The 10,156-nt window shown below is 41.0% G+C and overlaps 1 pseudogene across 1 annotated transcript; it reads right to left on the minus strand.

Annotated features, from left to right (window-relative positions):
• Positions 1 to 6,334: 6,334 nt before the first annotated feature.
• On the minus strand, positions 6,335 to 7,295 carry LOC102534728 (casein kinase I pseudogene; annotated as a pseudogene). The gene has a single exon (XR_012059286.1). The product of XR_012059286.1 is annotated as a casein kinase I pseudogene (transcript).
• Positions 7,296 to 10,156: the final 2,861 nt, after the last annotated feature.

Below are 10,156 nucleotides of genomic sequence, written 5' to 3' on the forward strand. Positions count from 1 at the left end.
AGAACTTCTTTCCCTAAGTATCTCACAGGTTCAAAATGTAGGTCCCAGAAGGTTGGCCACACGGATGGGTCTCATTTCATCACCTGTTTGTTTCAGCACAGAAGTCCTGAGGCGCTGAGTGATCTGCCCAAGATCCCAAAGCTAATGCCTATCAGATGGGAGAGAGGAGAAACAGAGAAAGAATGGCCGGGGCCACCCAGGAAGCATAAATATGACTTCCCCTTGGCCTCTTGAGAGAAATTACTCATCCTCATCATCCTTTTCTCCCTAGCAGCCTTCTTCCCCGGGGCTGTCACGTGACTGTTCTCCAGCACTCTGCTCTACTCAGGGCAAGGGGCCCTAGCTCAAATCCTGCCTTAGGTGGCCACAGGTGTCTACTTTGCTCAGTTGAACAGGCCCCCAATGTACCATCAAAATGTAAAATTGTTGGGTGACCAACCATCCTAGTTTGTCAGAGACTATTCCAATTTCAGCATGGAAAGTTCTGCATCCTAGGAAACCCTTCAGTCCCCAGCAAACTAGAATGGTTCCTCATCCTCTAGTATGCCTTAAACGTGAGCAGCCTTCAAAGGATTCTCATTAAACATCTGAAGCCAAAGGGGCTTTTTGGGGGCGGGGGGGAATGTTTGTTTTTTACCGAAGTATAGTTAATTTACAATGTTAGTTTCAGGTGTACAGTTAAGTGATTCAATTCTACATATACCTACATATTTTTTTCAGATACTTTTCCATTTTATGTTATTACAAGAAATTGAATATAGTTCAAAAACCAAAGGTTTTAATGTGTCTGGGAGGTACCATGGTCTATTGTTGACAAGATAAGACCCTGAAGTTGAAGTTTTAAGACCTAGGATTTTTCAGTTCCACCAGTTACAGTTTCCAGACTACGGGTCAGTTATCCAGGGTCTTCTGGGGACTCCTGCTGAGGGGTCCACACACTCCAATTTGCACACTAGCCAAATAGGGAAGGAGAAATCACTAGGGAAATGGTCATGGTAGAGGGCCAGTTGGGGCTTTGGCATGTGACACACTTAGGCCCCCTGCCTATTTTCAAGATGTCCCAATCCAGTCTGCTTCCTATGGGAAACTGTTTCCCTTTTTCCTCCCCCAATTTCCCCTCACCTATGTTCCTATAGCTCTCTGTACATCCTTTCCACACACTGTCTAGTTTTCATGAGCACATAATTATCAATTTGTCTTGTCTATTTCCCTCTAGACCTGGAGCTCAGTACCGACCACTCCTGTTCAGCACCATGTCCTTGGGGCCTAGAGAAGATCATACCAAAAAGAAGTCCTTTTAATAAGCCCCCATTGAAAAAGAAATGGATTAGTTCAAGAAGAGGAGAAGGGCATTCTCGCTAGATCTTTAGGACACAGTGAGTGCTCCCTCTTCATATTTTTTCCTTTCTTCTTTATCTTTTTCTTTTTTTGTTTTCGATAATTGGATGCATGTGTGATCACCTCGTAGAAATCTGAGCACACAGCAGGTACAATTCTGAGCTTTTCTTCCGGAGGTTGTTCCAGGACATTTTGGTCTTTCTAGACTTTTAAGATATCATTCCTCAGGACAGCTGGGCAAGAAAAATAAATAAAAGGAATCCAGACTGCAAAAGAAGAAGTAAGACTATCTCTATTCGCAGATGATGTGACCTGGGGTAGAAAATCCCAAGAAACTCACTAAAAAAACTATTAGAACTAATAAACAAGTTCAGCAAGATCACAGGACACAAGATGTATGAATATTAATTGTATTTCCACACACTTGTGATGAATAATCTGAAAATTAAATTAAGAAAACAATTCCATTCACAATAGCATCAAAAAGAATAAAATATTTTGGAATAAATTTAACAAAAGAAATACAAAACTTATACTCGATCCTGAAAACTATAAAATGGAGTTGAAAGAAATTAATGAAAATCTAAATAAATGAAAAGACATCTCATGTTTATGGATCAGGAGACTTAACATTGGTAAGATGGCAGCACTCCCCAAACTGATCTACATATTCAACAAAAAATCCTATCAGAATCCCAGCTGGCTTCTTTATAGAAATTGGCCAGATAACTGTAAAATTCATATGGAGTTTTAAGAGACCAAGATAGCCAAAACAATCCTGAAAAAGAACAAAGTAAGACTCACACTTTCCAATTTCAAAATTTACTGCAAAACAGCAATAATCAGGATAGTGTGATACTGTTACAAAGACAGACACATAAATCAATGGAATAAAATTAGGAGTCTAGAAAAGAACCAGTACATATATGCTCAACTGACTTTCAACAAGGGTGCCAAGACCATTCAATGGGGAAAGAATAATTTTTTTCAACAGATGATCCTGGATAGCCACATGCAAAAGAATGAAGTGAGACTCATACTCTGCACCATAAGACAAAATTACCTTTACTGGTCATTAAGGAAATGCAAATCAAAATCACAATGAGATATCACTTAACACCCACACAAAAATGGCTATAATCCAAAAAAATGAAAAATAACAAACATTGGTAGAGATGCAGAGAAACTGAAACTCTTGTGCATTGCTGGTGGGAATATAAAATGATGCAGCCTCTCTGAAAAACTGTTTGGTAGATCCTCAAAAAGATACATATAGAATTACCATATGACCCAGCAATTCCACCCCTGGATATATACTCAAGAGAATTAAAAACATACATCTACATAGGAACTTGTACTTGAATGTTTATGGCAGCGTTATTCATAATAGCCAATAGGTAGAAACAACCTAAATGTCCATAAACTGATGAATGGATAAACAAAAAGTAGCATATGCATACAATGGAACATTAGTCAACCATAACAAGGAATTAAATCCTGATACATGGATGAACCCTGAAAACATTATGCTAAACGAAAGAAACCAATCATAAAAGAGCATGTATTAAAAGATTCAATCAATATGAAAAACCAGAATAGGGATAGGGAAATCTACAGAGGCAGAAAGTACAGTTGTTTAGGGCTGGGGGGGAGGGGGGGAAGAAGAAGTGATTGCTAATGATTGCTAGTGACTTTTGAGGTGATAACATGTTCTAAAATCAACTATGGGGCTGATTGTACAAACTCTGCGTGTAAAGACTAGTGAATGTACACTTTAAATGGGTAAATTATGAAGTATGTGAATTTTATCTCTATATAGCTTTTTTTTTTTTTTCAAAATAAAAGACTCCATTCCTCCCTTACACTTCATATACCCACACAAAGCCTTGCTTTCTCCAGCTCTATGCCTGGAGGTTTTTAAAACTGGGTCAGCTCATTCCCTGACTTTGGGGAATTGATCCTTATTTGAGACTCCTAGGCCCTTTTGACAGTTTGAAGTAATTGGCCATTTATGCACAGGGGCAAAGTACTACTTGGATAATCACTAAAGCCACAGTCTTGAAGCGCAGGAGTCTGGAGTTTGGAAAATACATCAACTAACGCAACAGCCAGGGTTCCACGAAAGGAAGCCGCAGCTTCTGATAACTGTCAAGTACATTCTTAGCACGCTGCACCCTTCTCTAGCTCCTCCTTCCCCACTTTGGCCAATTTCCTTCCCTCCCCCCTCTGCCCACCCCAACAAACTCTCCACTCGGAGGAAAGGTGAGCGTATTCCCACCATCCCCTTTCCAACCGAACTCAACTGCCTTCAGCCTCCGGCTCACAAATGACGGCCAACAACTGAACACTCTGATCTGAGTTAAAAGCTTTGTGTCGTGTGTGCTAACAAGCTGGGGGTTTTCGCCTTTTCTCTCCAGCTCAGATTACCTGGTTTCCAAGTGGGCCAACTCTGGGAGAAACCCTCCCAATCAATGCCTTCAGTTGAGGTCTAAACATCCATGCCTCTTACACCAGAGGAATAAGAAACAGACCAGAGGAAAAACCCGTTGCAACACAGTTATTACATTATTTCTTTATAACCAAGGTCTCCAGGTGAGGGGTAGGGTGGGGGATGAAAGAGTTTTGTACTTAATGAATAAGTACCTTGTAGTCCTCTTTGGCGCTACTTTAAAGAATTCCGAACACATTGCAAATGCTCTCTCAGTCTTCCATGTCTACAAGGAGGGAGCTGGAGAAGGAAAACCCATTTCACAGATCCAGAAATGAAGGCAGCAAGTAACCTGATAACTTTCCTGATCCCCAAACCAGTTCTTAGGCTACTCTGTTCACCATTAACTTATGGCCTACATTTTTCGAATATTCCTCCTAGACTCCCACTGCTTGCTTTTCCAGGCCAAACCCTAACCAGTCACACGTCCTTCTTCCGTGACTCCCAAACCCAGTCCATCCAGATTCTTGCTCTTTTGGAACACACAAAGTCAAGTTACTAATGATATTGTATCATGTGGATGGAGCGCTCCAGCAGAGTGGTGCCCCGCCAGAGATTAAAGTTGTGGGTTTTTGTTTGTTTTTCTTTTCTGCAGAGGGAGAATTTATCTGCTTCTTCAAGCCATTGGCCATGATATGAGGCAAAATAGCCTAGAAAATTTTATATATAAAAGAAACACTGAGGGGGCGGGTATAGCTCAGTGGTAGAGTGCATGCTTAGCATGCACAAGGTCCTGGGTTCAATCCCCAGTGTCCCCATTAAAATAAATAAATAAATAAACCTAATGACCTCTACCCCACAAAAGAGGGGAAAAAAATTTTTTTTAAAGGAGAAAAGAAACACTGAATCTAAACATAAGTGGACTGTAGTTAAGCCCAAATTGAGGGACATCCTACAGTATTTACCGCCCTGTAATCTTCAAAAGTGCCAAGGTTCACCTGAAACTAACATTGTAAATTGACTACATCTCAGTAAAAAATAAGAATAGTAAGTAAGTAAATATAAGAAGGTTTTTTTAAGCGCCAAGGTCAAGAAAATAAAGGAAAGACTGAGGAAACTATTCCACACTGAAGGAGACCAAAGAGACATGACAGCCAAACACAGTGAGTAATTCTGGACTGGATCTTTCTCCTCTAAGAAACATTACTGGGACAACTGTCAAAACTTGGGCTCTAAGAATTTTATCATACTAAATAAAGTATTAATTTTCTTATTTTGAAAAAAAAAAAGAAAAACATAAGACTTTTAAGATAAAGGAGGAGCATCTGTCAAGCTAAGACTAAACTGAAATCCAAATCAATGGAAATGAAAAGGCATGATCAATGTAGAGTATTGGGATATTTGGTTAGCTATCTATAAAATAAATCAGCTTAGATTTAGGTAGGGACCTTACACCATATATCAAAATCAATCCCAGACTGACTAAAGAGCTAAATGGAAAAAAGAACAAAATCATATCTAATGTGATGGTTAATTTTATATGTCAACTTGACTGGGCCATGGGGTACCCAGATGTTTGGACAAACATTATTTTTTAAACATTTTCTTTACTTATTTTTATTTATTATTGTATTATTATATTTTTGGCAAGGGGAGGTAATTAGGTTTATTTATTTTAAATGGAGGCACTGGGGATTGAACCCAGGGCCTCATGCATGCTAAGCATGCGCTCTACCATTTGAACTATACCCTCCCCACTGGATAAACATTATTCTTGATGTGACTGTGAGGGTGTTTGGGGGTAAGATTAACATTTTTTTTCAGTTTTTAGTTTTCAATGAACTTGTAAACAAAAAAGCTCCCATTTCAAAATAAAAACAAAATCCCAGATCATATAGATGTTTACAGTGATTACATTTATCTAAGCAACATACATACATGTTCAGTTGTAAGATGTTAACTAAATTTCCGTGACAAATATGCTTTTTTTTTTAATACCAAGAACATTATAGAGTTAATGCAGAGTCCTAAGGATAATCTAGTAGTCACTAAATTTTTCTTAAGTCTTCACTTTAGATGCTGTTATTTCTAGCACAGGTAAGCAGGTAGAGTATTTCATATGCTCAAACACTGGAATCTTTGGTTGCTACCATATCAGCTGGCTTGCAAACAAGAAGCCAACCATTTTAAGAATGTTTTAAGTGAACAACTTGCAAACCCCAGGATGGATAAACTCTAAGAACACACAATTGTGAGCATTTACAACCATCACAACTGTGGCTGAAGACTGTTCATGCCGTTCTTCTGAAAGGAGATCTCAAAGCAGTATAGTTCAAAACAAAAGATTTTAACAAAAAAATTGGCATATGCACAATTTCTCCACCAATTTGTGTGTCAACCATTTAGTTTACTTTTCCACTTGAAAAAATGCAATAGAAAACCGGACACCATGTTTCACTATCTCAGTTAGTATTCACAATTACAGCGGCTACAACTCGGGACACAGCATCGCCAATGCCGCCCAGAGCCAGTTTATACTGAAATTAAGTTCTTTACGCCAAATAAATGGTTGTCCACAACCACTGGCTAGTGTACATATGAACTAAAATTTCTAGATTTGGGGAGAAACAAATGCTGCTCCGATCATCTGCTCTGCTGCTTCTGTTCCTCGATTCATGCTTGGAAGCCTGTGGGCGTTTGGGCCTGCTGACCCCGCCCACTTGAAGAGGCTGCCTGCTGTGCTCTTTCTGCTTTAACATTGTCCAGTCAAATGTGTAGTCATGTTGGTGGTTCAGGGTCCTGAAAAGAATGCGGAATAGCTGCCTCAGGTACATGTAATCCGGGGCTTCCTCAAAGCGCAGCCCGCGACAATAGTTTAAGTACATGGCAAATTCTGCAGGAAACCCCTTACATAAAACTTCAACAGATGTGGACATCTTCTTTTCGCTAATTTTTTCATATTTTTGCTTCTTTGTTTCAGCCTTTAGTCCTTGCCATGACAGGCTGGTTCTACTGAAATACATCAAAACATATCCTAGTGACTCCATGTCATCTCGGCAACTCTGTTCAATACCAAGATGTGCACTGATACTAACATATCGAGCAGTGCCAGTGAGATTTTTATCTTCTCTATAAGGTATGTGTTGCCTAGTCCTGTTGTCTCTGTACTTTTTGGCCAAACCAAAATCAATAAGGAATAACTTATTACAGTGACGCCCAATACCCGTTAGGAAGTTATCTGGTTTAATGTCTCTGTGTATAAAATTCTTTGTATGCACGTATTCAATTCTACTGATCATCTGGTCAGCTAACATAAGTACAGTTTTCATTGTGAACCTTCTTGAACAGAAATTGAAGAGGTCTTTGAGGCTGGGTCCAAGAAGATCCATGACTAGCACATTGGAGTCTTTTTCCTGACCATACCACCGTATGTGGGGGATGCCGACCCCACCTTGAAGAATCGTATAGAGTTTGCTCTCGTACAGCAACTGAGGATGCCTGGCCTTCTGAGATTCTAGCTTCACTGCCACTTCCTGCAGGGGAAAGAGGGGATGATGGCATCAACATCCCTATGGATTCAATGTCACTTGGGAAAGGAGGCGGAGACATTAGTAAAGATCCTACTCACGACTAGAAGGTGGAAGCGAGAGGCTGGGCAAGATTAACATTTAAACTGGTAGACTGAGTAAAGCAGATTGCCTTCCCCCATGTGGACAGGCCTCATCCAATCAGTTCAAGGCCTGAATAGAACAAAATATTGACCCTCCCCCCAGCAAGAGGGAACTCTCCTGCCTGACAGATCTTTGACCTGGAACATTGGCTCTTCCTGGTTCTACAGGAGTCTGCCGGCCTTCAGACTCAAACTGGAACACCAGAGTTAGAGATTTTGGGCTTACCAACCTCCATAATCATGGAGACCAATTCCTTACAATAAACCTCTCTCTCTCTCTCATTCTATTCTAGTCATTCTATTCATTCTGCTTCTCTGGAGAACCCGGATACAAAAGAACACTCCCAAGGGAAAAAAAGGTACAGGAGATTTATAAACCTCAGGTTTAGAAGAGACTTTCCAGCCTTGAAAAATGACGGTATGAGGGACCTTCTGACAGAAATCTCAAACCTCACCCCAAATCGTGCCTCAGAATTCTCTGGGGCCCTGACCCACTCTCAGGGATCCGAATTAATCTGTGACAATGCTAAGGCACTGATATTTTTTTTGAAGCTTCCCAGTGATTCTCATACATAGTCAGGTTGAGAACCAACAAGTAAGGAAAAAGACTATGTAACTATGTAAAATGAACTACATAAAATGTAGTGCCTGGAAGACTTCCAGGTTTCAGATAGCAGACTAAAGGCATTCCTTTCTCCCTCTCCTCTCAGAAATCACCTTAAAACAGTAAGAATGGAAAAACAGAAATACAGACTCCACTTCTGAGGAAATTAAGAGCCATCTGTAACCTACAGCATAAGAGAGCAGGTGGAAGAAGATGCTTGATGAGGCAGAGGGGAAATGTACCTACCTGAAGAAAGGGTGCCAACTAGAAGCAAGGTATTTTCTAAGCAGGACTCTTAAAATGCTCAGAAACTGGAGGCACCTGGTACCACACAGAATGGGGAATAAACTGTGGAGCTAAATCAGAGAAGTTGGCTGAAAGTCCATAAATGGAACGCTTTAAGCCTGTACTGATCCCTTCCTCGGGCAGCGAACAGATGATGGACCTTCCCCACCTCCAGGAAGTTTAGTCTCTAGAGAAAGTGAACCGGACAGACCCCAGGCCCCTGGTACCTCCAGGAAAGAGTGGATGAAATGCAGAGCCCAAACCAGGGGCTGATCCAAAATCTGCACATCGAACCATGGCACCTTGCCCTTGCTGGACTGCCAGAGGGCTACAACCTGACTTATAACCTCAGGCAGGGGACTAACTGCTTGGCAAAGTGTCTAACCTGGGATATTGAAATGTGAGGAACATGTGCTCTTTGACAGAAATGTGGTTCAGGAGAAAGACAAGAATCTGTACAACTTTCCCCATGAAGCTTTAGGCACAGTAGAATGAACTCCTTTCCTTGCATGATGAGAGAGGAAGTCTCCAACCAACTTGTTAAGGAGAGTTTATCTGCTGGGACAACTGTCAACACAGACACAACTGGCCTTTTGGGAAGAAAATGCCTTCTTTGTTTTTTAATTGAAGCATAGTTGATTTGTAATGTGTTAATTTCTGGTGTACAGCATAGTGACTTTTATATATATATATATATATATATATAAGAATATGAAAAGGAATATATATATATATATTCCTTTTCATATTCTTTTTCATTATAGGCTATTCCAAAGTATTGAATATAGTTCCCTGTGCTATACAGTAAGATCTTGTTGTTTATCTATTTCATATATGGTAGTCAGTGTCTGCAAATCCTGAACTCTCAATTTATCCCTCTACCCTAGCCCTTTTTAAGTTTTAAATATTCCTGTGTCCAGGAAGGAAAATGAGTCATCAAAAGGGCTCATCTCGATCTTAGGATAAAGTACCAGGAGCCTCGAAGCCCTGCCGTGCTCTGCCCCTTCGGTCCATCTTTCACCCCTGTGACTCTCCCAGACTCCCGCTCCAGCCAGACTGAAATCCTTTCAGCCCTTCCCACATCCCAAGCTCTCTCCTGCCTCCTGGCTTTCATCCCTCTCTTCTCCGTCCCTGGAACCATCTCTCCACCCCTACTTCCTACTTTTTCAAAATGGTCCAGAAGTAAAGATGAACTTTGGCTCCTGTGGTAGAATGTAGAGAAAATTTAAGTGATGGTTCTCAGAAAGTAGAACTTTGCATGTCTAATTTCTACAAATCATTCATGTCAGCCACTGAGAAACTTTGTCTTCTCTCCCTCACCCCTCAGAGTGCCTTCCCTGCAGTAACTCCCAGCAGCTTCTCATCGTGCAAGGAAAGGTTCTCCTCCCGCGGCACCTGAGATGTCATGAGGAAGTTGGTGAAGGCACTTGTCTCTCTCCCTGAACTGTGAGTACCGCTGTGCTCTACATACGTGTAAGGAGATGTAAGGAAATGGAAAAAGGGCGTGGAGCAACTGCTCAGGCTGGAGCCAATGGAGTTATCCACCTCAGAGAGTTCTGGGGGCTGTATCAGAAACACTGGTAAAAGTCCCAAGACTGATGGCCCATCTCACTGAATGGATCCACAGAAGCAGTTTCAAAGATGGGTGTGGCCCCATAAAGACAGGGGGAGGGAACTCTGAGGGTCTGGTTCACTGTGGGCCTCACTAGTAAGCCCTGGGATTCAGTGAGACCAAAAGCAACAGACAGTAAGTGGCAGGCTCCAATCACTAAGGAACTCAGTACTCCATCGCTGATTTTATTTTCATCATCTCTTTTTTACAATTCAGATT

Source organism: Vicugna pacos, chromosome 15, assembly GCF_048564905.1.
Source record: "Vicugna pacos chromosome 15, VicPac4, whole genome shotgun sequence".
NCBI lineage: Eukaryota > Metazoa > Chordata > Mammalia > Artiodactyla > Camelidae > Vicugna > Vicugna pacos.